Source organism: Gossypium arboreum, chromosome 8, assembly GCF_025698485.1.
Source record: "Gossypium arboreum isolate Shixiya-1 chromosome 8, ASM2569848v2, whole genome shotgun sequence".
NCBI classification, from domain to species: Eukaryota; Viridiplantae; Streptophyta; class Magnoliopsida; order Malvales; family Malvaceae; genus Gossypium; species Gossypium arboreum.
The window spans coordinates 74657231-74678010 of NC_069077.1; the positions used below are offsets into that span (position 1 = coordinate 74657231).

Below are 20780 nucleotides of genomic sequence, written 5' to 3' on the forward strand. Positions count from 1 at the left end.
GTTAGCACGTAACCCATATATCCAAAATTATCAGCATTCATCACAAATTCTTACAGACTTTCAAATGTTGAACTTAATCGAAATAATTTCTTGAATATGATTAACAACAAAAAAATAGGGGTCATTTAGCAATAGCACATATGACTTCATATACCAAGCATTCCATAGACTAAATCCGTAACACATTTATAACTTGAATTCATTTCTTAACAACATATCCACCATCTTTTTACTTTCATCTGATTTTCTCATACCTTCCGTACATACCTGTATCACTTATTCTGATCTTACTTAATTTATCATCTTAAATATACCCGTTGAATCATTCGAAATCATTACGGATACTCATTAAGCACATATAGCTCTTACAATGCCATATCCTATATATGGTCTTACATATTCTCACATATCGAGCCGATGCCATGTCCCGCATATGGTCTTACACACTATCTCAAATCAATGCCTTCGTCCCAGCATTTAGGTCTTACATGAATTCCACTTCACACACTTAGTGCCCACTGACCGATCTCGCACTCATAGTGCTCGGTTAAAGGAATTTGCACACACACAGTGCCTCTAATCATTCACACACATAGTGCTCTTATTCATTCGTTATTACACATTGAAATGACTTAACCAAGTCTATAAACATCATGTATGTACACTTTTAAACATATCATCTCATTTAAGTTTGAATTCGTATAGTAATGAACACTTAAACTTTGCTCAAATTACCGGCACGAAGCCTACTAGGCACGAAGGCCCGAATACACGTCACCAGCATGATTGCTCTTCTGGACCTAGCCCAGATACATCACTAGCACGAATGCTCTTCGGGACTTAGTCCGGTTGCATTACTAGTACGAATGCTCTTCGGAACTTAGTCCGGATACATCACTAGCACGAATGCTCTTCGGAACTTAGTCCGGATACATCACTAGCACGAATGCTCTTCGGGATTTAGTCCGGATACATATACACATATAGCAATACACATTAGTATATCATTTACGTTACTTGAATACAAACACAACATGCTTATCGACCATTCAACTTCCAGTTCCATAGCCACATACAAAAATCACATTTATAGTCATAACACTCTTTCAAAATTGCATCACTTATACCCTTAATTCAATCCAAATCGAAATTCAAATACGAGTACATGATACGTACCTGATCAACTTAATAATTTAGGCATATCTAAGTGAAGTTATATCGCAAATTCTCATAGTCAGAATCTTGCTACAGCTCGATCGGGATCAAGATTCATTACAATATAGCAACCACATTTTAATAGTCAAAAATCATCACACTATCATTTTATCACTTTATGGCATGTATAAATAGACTCACGCGTGCTACGTTAGTCCTAGAATCGACTAAACCGTAGCTCTGATACCAATATAATTGTAACACCCCGTATCCGAGACCGTTGCCGGAGTCGAACACGAGGTGCTAACCGACTTAATTCATTTACTCTCACAGTCCATTTAAAAATTTTCTAGACGACTGGCTAACTGCGTCACTGTCACCTTAAAAATCATAACTTGAGTTCCACAACTCGAAAATCAGTTTCGTAATTTTTCTCCGAAACTAGACTCATATATCCATTTACAGATTTTTTTCTAGAATTTTTGGTCGGGCCAATTAGTACATTTTATTAGTTAAAGCCTCCCCTGTTACAGGGTGAGACTACACTGACCTTCATGCATTACGATTGGATATCTCCCTGTACAGGGCTTCAATACTGATGCCGTTTGTTTCTATAGAAACTAGACTCAAAAAGGAATCTATAAATATATGGCATGACTTCTAAATGTCTCTGGTTAATTTATAATGAATTTCCAAAGTCAGATCAGGGGATCCAGAAACTGTTCTGGCCCTGTCTCACTAAAACTTTAACATCTCATAATATACTGTTCATATGAATGTTTCACACTTTCCTATGAAAATAGATTCATCAAGGTACGATTACATAATTTGTTCGCTATTTAATTCCATTCCTACTATTTTTAGAGATTTTCACAACCACATCACTGCTGCTGCCAGCATCTATTTTAAGGTAAACTTTACCTATTTCATGATCCTCCATGGATCAACTAGAGTTTGTCATACATATACCAAAAGTGATTATGAATAACCATTCCCATGACTAACCGTTACCAACATTTCCATACCTCTCGACGGACGGCATACAAAACGATTATAATGCTATGATCAAAGTGTACTTAAGCCATTTTCGCATGGCTATCCAAATTTACACAAAACCGAAAGGTACATGACCTACAACAAAAGGGTAGTCCTATACATTAACCAAAATATCCTCTCACTACTAGTCTATTCTATACATGCCATAAGATATTCCAAAACGTAGCAGTACCAAACAGTGGATGGTGATAATGTGACTAGTTGCTGATGATCCCCGAGCCTGTAGCTTCCAAATGAGATCTATAAAACAAAGGAAACAAAGTACACGGAATAACAATTACAATGCTTAGTAAGTTTTAAGCAGTGTCAACGGATAACAATCAAATTATAACATAGTTGTTCATATTTTTATTTCACTCTTCCTTCGGGCATACCATCCCCTTTTCCGAATATGCACGTCTCATCATATGTAATAGGCAGATAAATTCTCACTTGATTGTGACCTCTTATGATCATAGGTACATTACATATTTTTTTTTACCTGACTTTCCACATTGACCAAATGCACAATAATCATAGAACAGTCTCATTGCTTTACTCACATGTGCATCACATAACGACCTTGTGATTTAGTCTAAATCAAACTTAAATATAATCTCAAAATACATACCTGACCAACTTAACGCATTGAACGTATTTATTACTAATTGTCACTGTGAAGTCGCATAATCTTACGCTTTACTTGAATCTTCAAGAAAACCTTTAGTTCGGGCTTACCGGACAAAATCTCCACACGTAGTCATCGGGTCATTAGAGCTCGGATATAGTACGAGCACGAAGCCTCTGGTCATTAATCGGTGATAATATTCTCGCATAAAGCCTGCAGGGTTTTAACCCGATATAGTACTAACACAAATGCCCTTCGGGACTTATCACATTTATACACTTCCACATCCATCACGTTGGCCACTCGGCCCTATCACATATATACACTTTCACATTCATCACATTGGCCATTCGGCCTTATCACATATATACACCTTCACATTCATCACATCGGCCATTAGGCCTTATCACATATATACACACTTTCACATTCATCACATCGGCCATTAGGCCTTATCACATATATACACACTTTCACATTCATCACATCGCCATTAGGCCTTATCACATATATACACACTTTCACATTCATCACATCGCCATTAGGCCTTATCACATATATATATCTCATACATATTTCATATTTTTCTTGTACATCAATTTCAGCAATAGCTTATAAGCAACTCAAATAGTTTCATCAAAGTTTACAACAAAATCACATATTCACTACAAGTAGTTTTCCTAAGCAACAGTCACTAAATTGTTTATAACTGGAGCTACAAAACTCAAAATCAATTGCCATTAATTTTCCCCAAATGTAGACTCATGTATCTTTCATCCATAACATTTTCAGAATTTTAGGTGTGGCCAATCAATACCAGATTTTTCTTAAAGTTTTCCCCTGTTTCACTGTTCGACTAATCTGACCACTCCTCACTACGAATCAGATTTCTTATTGTACAGAATTCAAAATGTGTTATATTCAATTTCATTTGAAACTAGACTCATTAAGGAGTCTAACCATATAAATTTTACCTTATAACCATTTTTGTGCAAATTATAATGATTTTCTAAAAACATAACAGGGGATTTCGGAGTCATTCTGACACCGTCTCACACAACTTTAAATATCTCTTTATAGGAAATTTCTTTGCTCACACGGCCTCTTTTATAAGGAACTAGACTAATTAAGCTTTGATTACATATTTTATTCAGCCTATAATTCCACACCAACAATTTATGGTGATTTTCTAAAATCACGTTACTGCTGCTGTCCTAAGCAAATTATTACAATTTGCTCTTAAATTTCCAAGTCCAAACACTTATGAACTTACCATTTGAGTTTAAAACATATCATGGCCACATCATATCTTATTAAATCAACTCATTATGTTCTATTATGATTGAATTTACTCAACGTTTAATCACTTAAAACTTACCTCGGAAGTGGTCGACGATTAGATGTCCACGGCTATTCGTTTACTTTCTCTTTTCCCCTATCCGACTTTGATCCTCTTTGCTCTTAACCTTAAGTAAAACAATAGATTTGCTTAAGTACTTAACTAATATTATTCACTTAACAATCACATTTGGCAATCACATATCATTTAATCTTTGATTAACCAATTTAACACATACCAAAATCCAATCATACATCTAACCTTTATCTCAATACCAAACCGAGTTATAAGATCATCCATTATACTAAGCATATCATTAAACATACCTATTCAATTTAGCTAATTTCATAGCCGATTAATCACCTTACCCCACATTACTCAATGCCGAATATTAACCCAACATCACAAGCATAATCACCATGAAACTTACCTTAATACACATTTTATCTCATTTCCGAATACATATATCATCAAACAAATATTTTTTCACATAACAACAATTCATTCACATCAAAGCATAGTCGAATGTATCATTCTTCTTAAATTCAAAAATAAATACATGGGCTAACTTCAAAATCTATTTAATAGCTTAACTTTATAAACACATATTCTGCTGGGAAGAAAGATTGATAATTTAAACCACACAACTCAAATTCTTACAATTTAAGCTTAGAAATTTCTATTCATGTAAATTTTAGCAACATGGAGTCCATTAAACACTCCAAAGTTTCATTTGAACAACAATTGTTCAACCTTCTAGCATAATTTCAATCTGACAGCAAGCATTATTTAACATTCAGTTGTTTTATTAAACCATCCGAATAGCTTAATTAACACCAATTTATAGCCCTTGAACAATGAATTAAACCCATTCGATTAGCAACAAAACTAATATTTAACAACCATTGTTCTCTTTTATTTCAAGCATGCAGAGACCAATTTCTCCTCATATTACAAAGACATTCAAATCAGCATTTACATGCTGGAACAATTTGTTTTCAAGTTGCAAATTTCCAGCAGTCATTTATGCATTTAATTGTCAAATTGTTACGTCACTACTAACAATTGAAACTTAGTAAGAATAACATAATATTTTAGCTATTAAACTCAATTTATCAACCCCTAATTGGCATGAAAATAGAACCATTAATTTGTTCAAATTTTAGACAAACATAACGAAGGCACAAAATTGACGGTAGTAATTTTTACAACTAATCCAAGAGCTTTTCTTTTCTACAACCCACATTCATGCCTTCCAACCACAACCCATCATCATTTTTCTTTACAACATAGATAAAGATAGAGGAGAGCTTAGAAAACTTACCAACTTAGGATACAACTCCTAACAAGCTAAATCCTTAGTTTCCTTCAACATGCAAGCTGTCTCCATTTTTTTTTTCTTTTTGTTGCAGCCCTCTCCTTCTTCTTCGATGGATTACCGGGTTACTTGAAATTTCAGCTACCTAACTAGCTAAAATCATAGTTTTCCTCCTTCTAGCCATCTTCTAAGTCAAAATTAAAGCAACCAAAAACTTTCTTCTTCTTGTACTGCTAAGAAGAACAAGATGATACTTTTCTTTTTCTTTTCTTCACCCTTCATCCCTTATTTTATTACTAACTCTTTTATTTTATTCTTTCCAACATGAAGCATTAACACACCATGCTTAAAATATGCTATGACCCATAGCATGGCCGGCCACTAGCTCAAATTTTGGGCAATTTGACATGCAACCCCATCATTTCTATAACATGCATTAATAGGCCACTTTACATTTGCCTAGCACATTTCTAAATTTTCTCACATAAGTCCTATTTATTAGAATTCACCTACAATTAAACAAAATTCAAATATGAAATTTTCACACATGCATATATACATATAATAAGCATCAAATATGACAGCTAATTATTTTTATGACTCGGTTTTGTGGTCCCGAAACCACTTCCCGACTAGGGTCACATTAGGGGTGTCACAATGTGTCCCTATTTTGAAAGATACACGACCTGAGACACAGGCGTGTTTCTCATCCGTGTGAGTCACACGATCATGTGACCCCTACAGTTCAATATTTCTAGCTTTTTCCTAAATGTTCCAAATGTTTCTAATTTAGTCCCGAATTGTTTCTAAAGTGTTTTTAAGGCCTCGAAGGCTCAATTAAGGGACGATATGCATATAAATGAATGAATTATACTATGTTTATATTAATATATGATATGTATGTTTTAAAGTTCTATTTTTACGATAATGCTTCGTAACTCTATTCTGGCGACGAATACGAGTTAGAGGTTTTACACTCAAAGTGTTTGTGAGATTTTATGGTTGCGAAAAATATTGGAAGAGCTAAAGTTGAACGAAAATAGATCAACTTTGTATTGTGACAATAAAGCGGCCATCAACATAGCTTAAAATCCAGTGCAACAAAATAGGGCCAAGCACATCGAAATAAATTGCCATTTTGTCAAGGAAAAAGCAACTAGTGGTGTCTTAAGTATATTTTATCTAGTATCCGGAAAACAGTTGGTTAATGTTTTTACTAAAAGGCCTAGCTGTAAGACTTATCATAATCTTCTTTGCAAGTTGGCCATGTGAGACATCTATGCACCAACTTGGGGGAAGTGTTGAGAATCTTTGATTTATTTGACAACATTGAATAGCTAATCTTTAGGGATTATAGTTGATTTTTAGAGATTCTAATTAGAGATATTTTTTCTTTACATGATTCAATGCTTCATGTATATATATTTGTAAATATTTATGAGAAATAGATAAATTTTGAGTAAAATTTTCCTCAATATATTAGAGTATTCATCTTTAATATTATCAATGTTAAGCATGCACAATCCGTTTCATTTATCATTTGTTGCCATAAGAGGAGCAGAATGGCAGGTGACAAACGACAAATCAAAAGGTGGGATGTAAAACTTTGACAACCAAAAAGTTATGATAGAAATGAAACTATTATGTTGCTTCAGTTTAAAGAGTATCATCATTTCTATGATTTATATCACTTTGAATTTTAAATATACATTCTCAACGATTCCAGGAAAAGCGAAAATAAGAGTAAAACCGTACATATAAACCAATTTATACCAGTTCACATTGCCTTTTAGTGTATTAATTTCCCCGTTATGACCCAAGACACGCAGTGGTTGGGCACGTTCCCAGCTAGGAAATGTATTTGTTGAAAATCTAGAGTGTACCTGCTTCAAAAGGATCAAAATTGTCATTCACAATTTCCTCGCCTTTGCTAGGAATGTAGGATCTGATTCAATCAGCATACGAATTCATTTAAGTTATCAAGGGAGTGGAAGAGCTTAAGAGATCATTCAAATTTCGATGCCTAGGAAGTCATCCCTCAACCTTGCATCTCTTCCGTTACTGATTGTTCCATGCTGTTAGTAGAGAAAGAAAGAAAGAAAGTAAATGGATAAAATATTTACCAGGGCCATGTAGCTGGTAAACCTTTCATTGCCAAGATCAGCATAATAGTAGTTTTGCAGTTGATCAGGCTTTAACTGGCCCTTATAAACAACAGTTCTGCGCAAGCCAGATCATAATTTTCATGTGCACAATCACTGGGAAAATTTTCTTGTATATCAGAACTCAGATTTGTTAAAGACAAACCTTGATGAAAGAGAACATATATAGAAGTCCCTAACACCACCATGTTGGAGGTTTAGCGCAGCTCGGATAACAACCATTGAAACCTCCGTAGTATATACATCTGTAAAACAATTACTATGTTAACAATCTGCTTGACAAAAAGAATCAACTTGTACTGCACGTTAGTCTTATTACTTAATTTCCCTTGAATAACTCCACATTTCAGATATCTGTACTGTGAAAAATAAAATAGAATAAAATAAATAAAAATAAAGGACACATAAATTTTACGTGGAAACCCTTTCGGGAAAAAAACCACGGGCAGAGGAGAAGAAAATTCACTATGTCGAAAAATTTTTTTACTCCAATACAAGAGGAATAGACTATGTCTATTTATAGGCTTGCAAAGCCATATTCTAGTAGGATTGAAACACCTTATCCTAATCAATATAAAATAGATGGAGTTTAATAAGGTTTAAAACCTTATTCTAAAATAAAATAAAAGAAGTCTAGTTCTATATGGATTTTACTTTTATTTTATTTTCCATCGTATTTTATTTAAATAAGAATTTGGGTCACTTAATTCTAACAATCTCCACCTTGACACAAATTCTCAATGAACAAGTTCTTCATCGCGAACTTTCAATAAACAAGTTCTTCACCTCTTCCAAAAACCCCTTAAGGGTTTAACTTCAACAATGAACACCAACCAAGTCTAAGCAATGCTCAAACTTGGTTATAGGAAGTGACTTAGTCATCATATCTGCAGGATTTTCATGAGTGCTAATTTTGCTCACAACAATATCACCACGAGCAATAATATCACGAACAAAATGATACCGAATATCAATGTGTTTTGTTCTCTCATGAAACATTTGATCTTTTGTAAGAAAGATGGCACTCGACTGTCACAAAATCTCGTGCTGATTTGAAGGTCTTCATTGAGTTCACTAAATAGTCCCTTCAACCAAATAGCTTCTTTACAAGCCTCGATGAATCGCCATGTACTCACCTTCATTGGTAGACAAAGCGATCGTAGTTTGCAAAGTGGCTTTCCAACTAATTGCACAACCTCCGATTGTAAAGACGTAACCTATGAGAGATCTTCTTCTATCAAGGTCTCCAAGAAAATCAGCATCAACATACCCTATAATTCCATCTTTAGTTCTTCCAAACTGTAAGCAAACATTAGTAGTGCCTCGTAAGTATCTTAAAATCCATCGAATCGCTTTCCGGTGTTCTTTACCAGATTCGCCATGTATCGCTAACCGCCCGATCGCATATGATAACCGACGTGAACAAACCATAGCATACATGAGAGATCCTCTCGCACTAGAGTATGGAACATGTGACATGTACTCAATCTCATTATCGATTGAGGAGATAAGGCCGATGAAAGTCTGAAATGGTCGCTAAAGGAGTACTAACGAAGCTTAGCACTGCATATTGAACCCGCAAAGAACTTTCTCAATGTACCCCTTCCGACTTAGGTACAATTTACTTGCTTTTCTATCTCCGAGAATCTCCATACCAAGTATCTTCTTTGCTGGTCCTAAATCTTTCATCTCAAATTCTTCACTTAGTTGGGCTTTAACCTTTCTTATCTCTCTTTATCTTTTGTCGCTATCAACATGTCATCAACATAAAGAAGTAGATACACAAAAGAACCATCACCGTTTTTCTTAAAGTAGACACAACTGTCAAAACTACTTCTTTTGAAATCATGAGAAGTCATAAAGGAATCAAACCTCTTGTACCACTTGTCTTGGTGATCGTTTCAAACCGTAAAGGGACTTTTTCAAGAAGCAAACATAGTCCTCTTTTTCGAGACTATAAAACCCTCTCGTTGTTGCATGTAAATATCTTCCTCAAGTTCTCCATGCAAAATGCGCTTTTACATCTAACCGCTCAAGCTCCAAATCATGCATGGCCACAATACCAAGCAAAGCTCGAATCGAACTATGCTTAACAACCGGAGAGAACACATCTGTGAAGTCCACTCGGAATTTGATCAGAACCCTTTGCAACAAGCCTTGCTTTATATCCGGGTTCTTCAACTCCCGAGTCCCTTCTTTCTTTTAAACACCCATTTACAACGAACAGCCTTTTTACCTTTAGGAAGTTTTACAAGATCCCATGTTCTGCTTTTTGTGGAGTGATTCCATCTCCTCTTGCATAGCAAACATCCACTTTTCTCGAGTCTTCACAGCTAATCGCCTCGTAATAATTAAATGGCTCTTGATTCGCATCTATATCTTCACTACATTTAAAGCATAAGCAACTAGATCAACCTCGGCATACTTCTTTGGAGGTTTAATTTCTCTTCTTGTCCTGTTTTTGGCGATAGAGTATTGCGGTGAAGAAGCAACTCTATTCTCAATTTTGTACTAGCTTGAGGAGTTGATTCGTATTAACTGATGCTCCACCGCTTTTGGTTTTCTTTATTGGAAGAGTCTTTAAGAGATAAGTTAGGTAGCATAGCGCTTTCATCAAAAACAACATCTCTGCTAATCACAACTTTTCTATTTTCAGACACCATAACTTATAGCCTTTTACACCACTTTATAACCAAGAAAACGCATTTAATGGATCTCGGTTCCAATTTTCCATTATCAACATGAGCATACGGGACACCCAAAAATCTTTAAATCGTAATAATTAGCGGGATTACCGCACCATACCTCTTGTGGAGTCTTTTCTCAATGGCAACGGATGGAGATCGGTTGATCAAAAACATGCAGAGAGGTCGCTACGCCCAAAATGACTTCGTAAGTTGGCATTTGACAACATACATCGAACCTTCTCCATGATCGCTCGTTCATTCGCTCGCAACTCCGCTTTCTTGTGGAGTATGACGAATCAAAGTGTCTCATGATCCCTTCGACTTGCACAATCTATTAAACTCATCGAATGTAACTCTAAGCCATTGTCTGCATGCGGAGGTATTTTATCTGCTTTTCCGTCTGTTTTCAATCATAATTTTCCAAGACTTAAATGTGGAAAACACATCGCTTTTCGCTTCGTGAAGAACGCCCAAACTTTTCTCGAAAAATCATCAATAAAGGTTAGCATATAATTAGCTCCACCTCTCGAAGGCACTCGACGGCCCCCACAGATTAGAATGGATATACTCCAACGTTTCCTTCGTGTTATGGATTCCTCTAGTGAATCGAACTCTCTTTGCTTCCCAAAACACAAGTGCTCACGAAATTCAGTTTGCAAATTCCTTGCCCATTAAGAAGTCCTCTTTGCTTAATTCGCCATGCCATTCTCACTCATATGCCCTAGGCGATATGCCAAAGTTTAGTAATATCATCATCCGACAAGGAAGAGGAAGCGACAATTTGCATCACCAATATGATAGAACCTCAGAAACATATAACTTGGCAATCTTTCTTTGCCCTTTCATCACAACAAGGGACCCTTTGAAATCTTTAAACCCCACTTTCAAATGTGTATCTGCATTTTTGAATCAAGAGTACTCAACGAAATTAAATTTCTTTTCAATTCGGAACATGCCGCACGTCACTAAGTGTTCGACAACTCCATCAAACATCTTAACTTTAATTGTTCCAACACCGCGATTTTACATGAAACATTATTTCCCATCAAAACAACACCTTGAGATCTCGTTTCATAAGTTGTAAACCAATCCCGATTGGGACTCATGTGGAAGGTGCAGCTGAATCAAGTATCCACTCTCGCTTACTTTAGAATCATTGATGAAGCAACTAGAAGTTCACCATCGCGTAGTCTTCTACAACATCGCCTTCACCGAATTTTCCGTCTGTTTTCCTTTTGATTCGCACCTCCCTTTTAATCTTATTTTGTAGCTTATAGCACTTTCAGATTTAATGTGCCCTTTCTTCTTGCGAAGTTGCAAGTTTTACCTCTATTTGAAGATTTCGATCTACCCTTAGATTTACCACGAGGATTCCGTTCTGTGTTCTACCACGATCATCATCAACATTCCGGTCTTGTCTCCCACGAACAATGAGACCCTCTCCCGAGAGTTGGGTTTAACCACAAGATGCTTCATCTTATCATACGAGGTTAAAGAATCATAAACCTCATCAACTGTGAGAGACTCGCGGTTATATAAAATCGTGTCTCTAAAGGTTGAATAAGACGGGCAACGAACAAAGTAGAATCAACCCTAGATCTTCCTTATCATCTTGAACCTCCATGGCCTCCAAGTTTGAGAGAATTTCTTTAAACACCATTAAGTGTTCGTACGACGCACCTTCCTCCAAACGATGAGCATAAAGACGCCGCTTCATATGCAACTTGCTTGTTAGAGTTTTCGACATACATATTTGTTCTAGCCTCTTCCATAATGCAGCGGCAGTTTTCTCTTTCATCACATCCTGTAAAATTTCATTGGACAAATGTAGATGTAATTGTGTTAATGCCTTTCGATCCTTACGCTTCTTCTCTTCATCTCATTAATGTCGAAGGCATCTTATCTATCCCTAGCAGGTATCCTCTAGATCCATCTGCAAGAACGCTTGCATCTTAATTTGCCACAACGCAAATGGTGTTGCGATCCAACAATGAATTTCATACTTCAAAGACGCCATTACCGTGATCGAGATGAATAACCCTAAGCTCGATACCAATTTGTGAAAAATAAAATAGAATAAAATAAATAAAAATAAAGAACACATAAATTTTACGTGGAAACCCTTTCGGAAAAAAACCACGCAGGAGGAGAAGAAAATTCACTATGTCGAAAATTTTTTACTCCAATACAAGAGGAATAGACTATGTCTATTTATAGGCTTGCAAAGCCATATTCTAGTAGGATTGAAACACCTTATCCTAATCAATATAAAATAGATGGAGTTTAATAAGGTTTAAAACCTTATTCTAAAATAAAATAAAAGAAGTCTAGTTCTATATGGATTTTACTTTTATTTTATTTTCCATCGTATTTTATTTAAATAAGAATTTGGGTCACTTAATTCTAACATGTACTCTAGTCCAGATAAAATCATGCTTACCATTTCTAGAAAATTGAGCACATGAAGAAAGAAAAAGCTACCTGTCGTTCGAGGTCAGCCTTTGATCTAGGTGTTGGTGTAAGAAACACTTGTTCTATAATAGGCTCTGTCTGCAAAGCCGAATTGTCCAGTCCAGAGTTATCTGTTGGCACAGATCGCCACCCAAGCACACTATGTTCGAGAGAATCAGCAACCTACAAAAGCCAACCAAATTCCCGTAGAAGAGCTTTTCAAAAGATCTATATTGACATTAAGCTGCACCTACATGAATTGCTTCCAGATGACCATCACTATGGTTGCTGACTTTAATTACGAATGAAAAAGATAATAAATCATTCAGTAGTTTGTTGTATTGAAGCATTTTATGCGCAAGAACTAATGGCAAGAGAAATCGATCCAAAACTTTAAGCGTGAGAAAAAAAATTCACACTATTATTCAACATGCATACTGCCAAAATGGATACTAGATATGCACAATAACAACACTTTCAGTGTGAAAATTTACTTTAATGAATACATTTTTGCTTACTTCCCTTCGGCTCTCAGACGTGGGCAAAAAAAACATGCCCACGGCGTATTCCCCCGATGGTGGCAACTCAAACCCAACATCCTCTGTAACCTGATCAAAGATACTAAAAAATGTTCAAAAAGCCTATTGTTGCTCCCTTAATTACACTGTAAGCATTGAAAACAAATAAAATCTGGACATCAAGGTTAAAAATTTATTTTTCCTTTACAAACTCAAGCTTAAAAATTTGAAAGAAATCCGTAATGAAAAATGTTCCATACATTTCACGACTTAACTTGAAAGGCAAAAGGCTAAAAAGAAAGAATAGATAAAACAAACAAACAAACAAACCTGTACGTAGAAATCATGAGGAAGCGCCAAAAGAATCCCAGCTCCATCTCCAGAATTTGTCTCACATCCACAAGCACCTCGATGTGACATCCGTATCAACATCTCCAAAGCATCCGTCATCTAAAAAATTCCATCACAAAATATTTGAAGAAATTCAAACACAACCAGGTACATACATGTCTACGTACATGAATTAAAAACACTAAATTACACAGTATACTAAAAACGTACAGTTTTGGGGCAGCTATCACCGGATAGCTCAGCGACAAAGCCTACCCCACAGGACTCCTTATCGAAAGTCAGATCATAGAGATCGAGAGCCTTCTCAGGAACCCCGGACAATGCAGACTGCACCCCAAGCCTGCCTCGCCCTTCCGACTGCCATAAGTGTACCAGGGATTTAAATACCGGTCCCATACCGTTATAGCGGCTGCTATATAGCGGTAGCGGCACCGTCCGAAACCGTTACTGCCGAAACCGCTATTATGTTTTACAATAAGTGACCGCGATATGAGCAGTGACCACAATAGCATCCGTTATCTCCGCAACCGCGATAAACGCAACGCGACCAAAAATGCGGCCGGGACCACAATTTAAATCCCTACTGTAGCCTTTTTGGTCCAGAGCCCCGCCATCGAAATTGGGTCCTTAAGAATTTCTTTTCCAAAGGCACCAAGGACTTCCTGGTGAAGGAACATCGCAGAGTTCTAGTTTTACGGCGGTTTTTGGGGCTGACATTTAACTGAGGAATATGGGAGGGCTTGTTGAGCGAAAGGAGAAGGCAAGTGCTATTTCCAACTTGTACAAGTGAGGGATGCCAACGACATTATTGAAAAATGGTCTTTAAAATCAGATTTATTTTTGGATTATATAATTCAAATCCTTGTGCGGATTCACCAGGATGGAGCTTCTAAGCACACTACAAAACAATGGTTATTACCTGACTCAGTGATTAAACCCGCCAAAACTGAAGGATCAAATGCACGAAAAAATAGAAAGACAAAAGACAGAGAGACAAAAACAGACGAGAGAGGAAATAAGGGAAAATATTTAACAACGGATCACAACTGCTTTGGAACTTGTTTGAATAGATGAAAAGAACTGAGTTTTCGGTTATTTCCTTTTTTGAGTGAGAGGATGTGAGTGCCACAAGTTGGAACCTCTACTTTTACCCACTATCACCGTCCAATGCCCATATGTATCAGTAGCTTCATCCTTTATAAATTTAAATTATATCACCGTATTAAAAAATTAAATACTGAATGGAATAAATTATATTAGTATATCTTAAAAAGTATAATTTATATGTAGAAATAAAACAATGTTATGTCATCAAGTTTTAAGAATAAAAATATTATTATATATTCATTTATATTTACTATCTTCTCCAAGTTAATTTAAATTTAATTAAATCACTTAAAATAATTAATTTTTAATTATAAATAAATCTTTTTTCTTTTACAAATTTTAATCATTTTTTCATAAGTTAATTTTTTTATTTTTGTATAACCAATTTTAAAAAAATAGTAATTTTTCCATGTCATTGACATATAATTTTATAATTATTTTATTGTGAACCTCGACTCCCCATAATCTCAAAAAAGGTTTGAGATTATGGGTTTGGTTTTAAGATTTAAATGTTTGAGATTATGGATTAAGAGCTCGGGGTTCAGAATTCTTGTTAGGGTTCAAGGGTTTGAAGTTACAGGTTCAATGTTTTAAATTTAGGGTTTGTGGTTCAAGGTTGTGATTTTAGATTTAGAGTTTAGGGTTTGGGGTTTAGGATAAAAATTACCAAAATTATATGTCAATCATATGAAAATAATTGTTGAAGCGTTATTATATAATTGGAAAAAGACCATGAATAATGTGGTAGGAAGGGTCCATCAAATAATTTCTTTATCGATGAGTGTATAATAATAATTTTATATCTTTAAAATTTGATGATGTGGCACAATTTTATTGATGTCTAAAAACTTTAGTTTTTAGATAATCCTAAAGTAAGTTATTCCTAAATATAAATGTGATATCTGAATTTATCCACTTCTCCCATATTGATACAAACTTTTTCTCTTCCATCATTTTAGTAGTATTTTTTTAAGATCGTTGTCACTCTACAAATTACAATACATACCACAAATGATATCATAATCTAAAGTCCTAAAAAATTATAAAATAATAAAAATTTAAAATTATTAAATTATTAAATTAACCTAAAATACTAAATTAAAAACACGAAAATAATTTTTATCTTCCATTAAATATTTACAATTATTTTAAATCAAAATTTTGTATCTAGGTCTTGTTAGTACAAATCTTTGGTGAGGAAAATCTCGAACATACAAATAGAAGAACAACAACAACTCGAGCAGAAAACGAAGAAATAGGACAAGGCTCCAATACGTGTATCAAGCAACTATCTTTAAGGTTCTAGTTTCCCCCACCTATACTCGGTGGGCATGTAATATCCTGAATTAGGGCTTAATCGGAATAGTGGTTTCGTGACCACAAATCCGAGATAGAAATAATTATTTTACAATGATTTTGATGTTTATGATATGATTGCATGATTGTGTGAAAATTTCGTGATGAAATTCTATGCCTAAAGTGCTTAAATTGAAAGTAGAGACTAAACCTAATAAGTTGCAAAACTTGCATTCTAGAAGTTTTAGTATGAAATTGTTTTGGAATATTAATGAGGAGGTCTTAAATAGAAATTTGACCAATTTTAAGTTCATGGACAAAATTAGGACATGGAAGGAATTTTGGAAAGTTTAGTAGTAAGGGTATTTTGGTCATTTAGTTATTAAAATGAATTAAAAACAAAATTAAAAGCCAATTTTGTCCATCTTCTTCATTAGGCCGAAATTTCAAGGGTTCTCCATAGCTAGGGTTTGTTTCAAGCTTCCAAGCTCCATAGTAAGTGATTCCAAGCCCGCTTTTAATGATTTTACGTTTTGAGATCCCTAACTCGATAAAGCTTATGTTAGCAATAATTTAACCTAGGGTTTATATTTGGAAAAATACCCATAGGTGAAATTTGTGTATTTTGATGTTTTATGATAGAATATGAAGTTTTAAATTATGTTAGACAACTTGTACTACTCGATTTTAAGCAAAAACGAGTAAAAGGGCTTAATCGGTAAAAATACCTAATAGTCACAAGTACATGTTAGAGTGAGAATTTGATGTTGCCATAGAAGAGAAAAGTGATCAGCATGTTGTAAAACATAAGAATAAGGAATAAAGTTTAATCCCGAGCCTAGGGGCAAAAATGTAAATATGCAAAAGTTCAGGGGTAAAATTGTAATTTTTCCAAAATTTGAGTTAAGGAGTAATTTGATAATGTGAGTATTAAATAAGCTAAATGTGTTATTTTATATCAAGAAAGACGTGGAATCGACCTCAATCGAGGAAAAGAAAAGATTGTGGACTAAATTGCAAAATCTTTGTATTTTGGTACCATGGTAAGTTCATGTGTAAATAATGTAGCATAATTGTTATTTTTAAGTTATTGATATTAATTATGTGTTATGCTGAATTTCATTATGAAATGTATGCTTTGTGGTTAATTTCAAATAATATGTAAATTATGTGAGCTACTTGTTAAATATAATTGTTACCGAGTATTGATTTCGGCATTCTACGGAAGACGGCAAGGATAAGTGTTCGAGAAAAATCCCGTTTGAACCTTAGGAACAGATTAGGATACAAGTGACATGTCACTAGGATGGTTGAGCATCCGAACTCGTTGAGTTGAGTCCGAGTTCATTTATGGATGCGAATGTCCGAACTCGTTGAGTTGAGTCCGAGTTCGTGAAATGTAACTAGGCATCCGAGGTCGTTGAGTTGAGTCCGAGTTCACTTATGGATGCGAACACCCGAGCTCATTGAGTTGAGTCCGAGTTCGCTTATGGGCGGGTTACATGATTGCTTGATTGTATATATGGCACTTATGTGCAAGTTATCCATGTATCCGAATTATATTCTGATGTGTTCAACGGGTAAAGTTCTACTCAAATGGAGGAAAATTTCGAGATGTAAAGAGACGTATTGGTAAGTGATATGAAATGGATATTTTGGACAGGTATGTATTTAACCCTCGGGTTGAGTATTGATACAACCACGATAAGGTAATAAGATGATGAAGAATGATTAAAAATGTGATATGTGTTTTAGTGATGTATGCTAATGTTGACTGGTATAACTGTTTGCTATGTTACTTATTATTTGCATATGAACTTACTAAGCATTTATGCTTACTCCCTCCTTCTTACTCATTGTAGTTTTGGACAAGCCAGCTCAGGAGTCGGGATAGGTCGAAGGCTCAGTCACACTATCCAGAAGACTTTTGGTAAATGGCTTGTAAATTTAAGTATGGCATGTATAGCAATATACCCATTTTGTGTAAATGATCTTATGGTATGGTTGTGAAATGGTTGAGGAAATGCTTGATAATGATAAATTATGAAAATGGTTAGTTTAGATTATGTTTGATGTTAAGGAAAACTATTAAGATACTTAGTGCATAAAACTCATAAAAGGATGAAATTTACCATAAACAGAATACCGCAGCAACACTAATGCGAGTTTGAAAATTTACTAAAAATCATAGAAATTGAATTTGGTGGTGAACTACATATCAAATTGAATCTTATTATGTCTAGTTTCACATGAAACAAATGAAACAAGTAAAGGAAGTATATGTTAGAAGATATTTGAATTTTAGTGAAACAGAGTCATAGCAGTTTCTGAATCCCCTGTTCCTACTTTAGAAATTCACCATAAATTGTAAAGATATAATTAGGTGGTGTATTTTATATCCTAAGAATCCTTATTGAGTCTAGTTTTAGTAGAAATAAACCTCATAGTCATATGAATTTTTTACAGAGATAAATGTGGTTCGTAGTAAACAGAGGTCAGACCAGTCGAGTCCTGAAACAGGGGTAACTTTAACTAATAAACTGTACTAATTGGCCCAACCAAAAATTCTAGAAAAAAATTAGTATATAGGTATATGAGTCTAGATTCAGAGAAAATTTACGGATCTTAATTTTGAGTTTTGTAACTCGAGATATAATTTTTCTTGTGACTGTGACGCAAGTAGCTTAAAAGCTGTGAATGTAGAAACAAATAATCCAAAGTTCTAAAAATGTTAAACTAAGCTTAGTAACACCTCATACTCGACTCTGGCGACGGTCTCGGGTGTGGGGGCGTTACAAGGTAAATGAGTTTCAAGCAAATAAACTTCGAGGATACAATGAAGCTCGTTGACTATTTGCATTTTGCACTAACGGAAATAGTCCACTAAGCACTAAGCAATGTATAACAAGAAAATCAATTTCTATAAAGAATTTTTATATTAACTCTTTATAGAACAATAAAATAATATTAAAAGATGGAGGAAAGATAGAATGAATTTTCATCTAATAGAAATTTTCATGTCTCTTCATAGAAACATCTTTCAATAGGTGTCTTTTCTAACTAATAATATCTTTAAAAGAGACATAATTATTCATCTAATACCTATTGATTAAACATAATTACTTGAATAGTCATAATTCTTTGTCAATAACCAAAAATATATTTTTTTTTATTACTTACACCTTTTCATTTATAGTTTTTGGAACACTATAAATATTGTTGAAAATTTTCCAACGATCTCCCCCCATTTTCAAAATATTTTAGATCTTGATATTCTTGGAAATCAATTTGCATAAATAAAGATATCTTACGATCGAACCTTCACTTTGTGAAAACATATTAAAATTAATCAAAATTGCATGGTAGACTAAGCTTTGAACCAACTATTCTATTTGATTAACCGAATACATCTCACACAATGATTTCAACATCTGTCAATGCATAGTATCCAGGGACACTATTATGGCCATGTGTTTGTGTCCTCTTTTATGAGTGCTGTTAGATCCAAACCCTTAAGCTCCTAGACGTGACCACACTTCCACTCACTTAGGTAGATCCCATCAAGAGTGTTCTTATAATTATAACACTCTAACATTATGTTACGAGTCTAATAAGAGTATATTACTCATCATTCCCTTATAATTACGAGCACTTAGCAATTTAATCATAGGATGATTTATTTATAGTGCTAGTAGTCACATACTAATGATGTACTTTGTCTCATTGAACTCAAGACTTGACATTATACCAAACATTAAGTTGAGTTTCCACCATGGGTGACACTAGTTTATGTGCTTGAGTCCCATCCCTTTTAAGGTCTTGTTGGCTACATCTCTAGTAAGACTTTTTGTCAAAGGATCCGCCAAATATTCACTTGGACCTCACATAATTAATAGTGACCACTCATTTAGAGATTAATTATCGGACATAGTTATGTCTTAATCTAATGTGTTGTAACACCCTCTCCCCAACCCGAATCACTAGATCTGGATATCAGATGTTACAAAGCAAAAGCACTTAATAGAAATTTAAACATCTAGCGTAATCTATTTTAAAACATATTTCTTATTTCTTTTTGTACTATTCTTTAATATAAAAGAGGATATTAAATATTTACGTTAAATCTTGGAACAATGTAAAATGTTACAAAATAAAGATTTACTAAAAAAATACTCTTCATGGCATTGTGTACTATACGCCACACTCTTATGATGCCCTTTGTATGCATAATATCGCAACTCATTGCTACCTAACACAATCCTAGCTTTGTCCCTCCTAGTATACCCACTATTATAGTAGAACCTGAAACATGAACAAACACCTATAAGTTTAAACGAACTTAGTGAGTTTTAATTCCAGATTACCTTGAAGCATTTCTAGTTGAATTCATCATCTTGAAGGTTTTGGGTTTCATCTTTTTCTTTGGCGAATACTTTCCTATAACGGAGTATACATATTCACCAACTACCATGCTTGACCAATCTATTCACAAGTCACTTTTTGAACTGATTCCAGACTTCACCAATCAATACAGATCTCATTTCCTTATCAGAAAAACAAATGTACTTCTCAGAAGAATATCCATACAGAACCTATCTTTGACGGAATCTTCTTCAAACAGACATTGAATACTTTTCCCCTAAAATGAGTACTCACAGACACTATTCTTGGAAGATACATAAACTACTAATCTTTTAAGATGAACTCCATATTGATCTTACCTTTGGCGGATT

The 20780-nt window shown here is 34.6% G+C and overlaps 1 pseudogene; it reads right to left on the reverse strand.

Annotated features, from left to right (window-relative positions):
- Positions 1–20518, reverse strand: part of LOC108468607 (glutamate synthase 1 [NADH], chloroplastic-like) — a 135777-nt pseudogene extending 115259 nt beyond the window's left edge.
- Between the last annotated feature and the right edge of the window lie 262 nt (positions 20519–20780).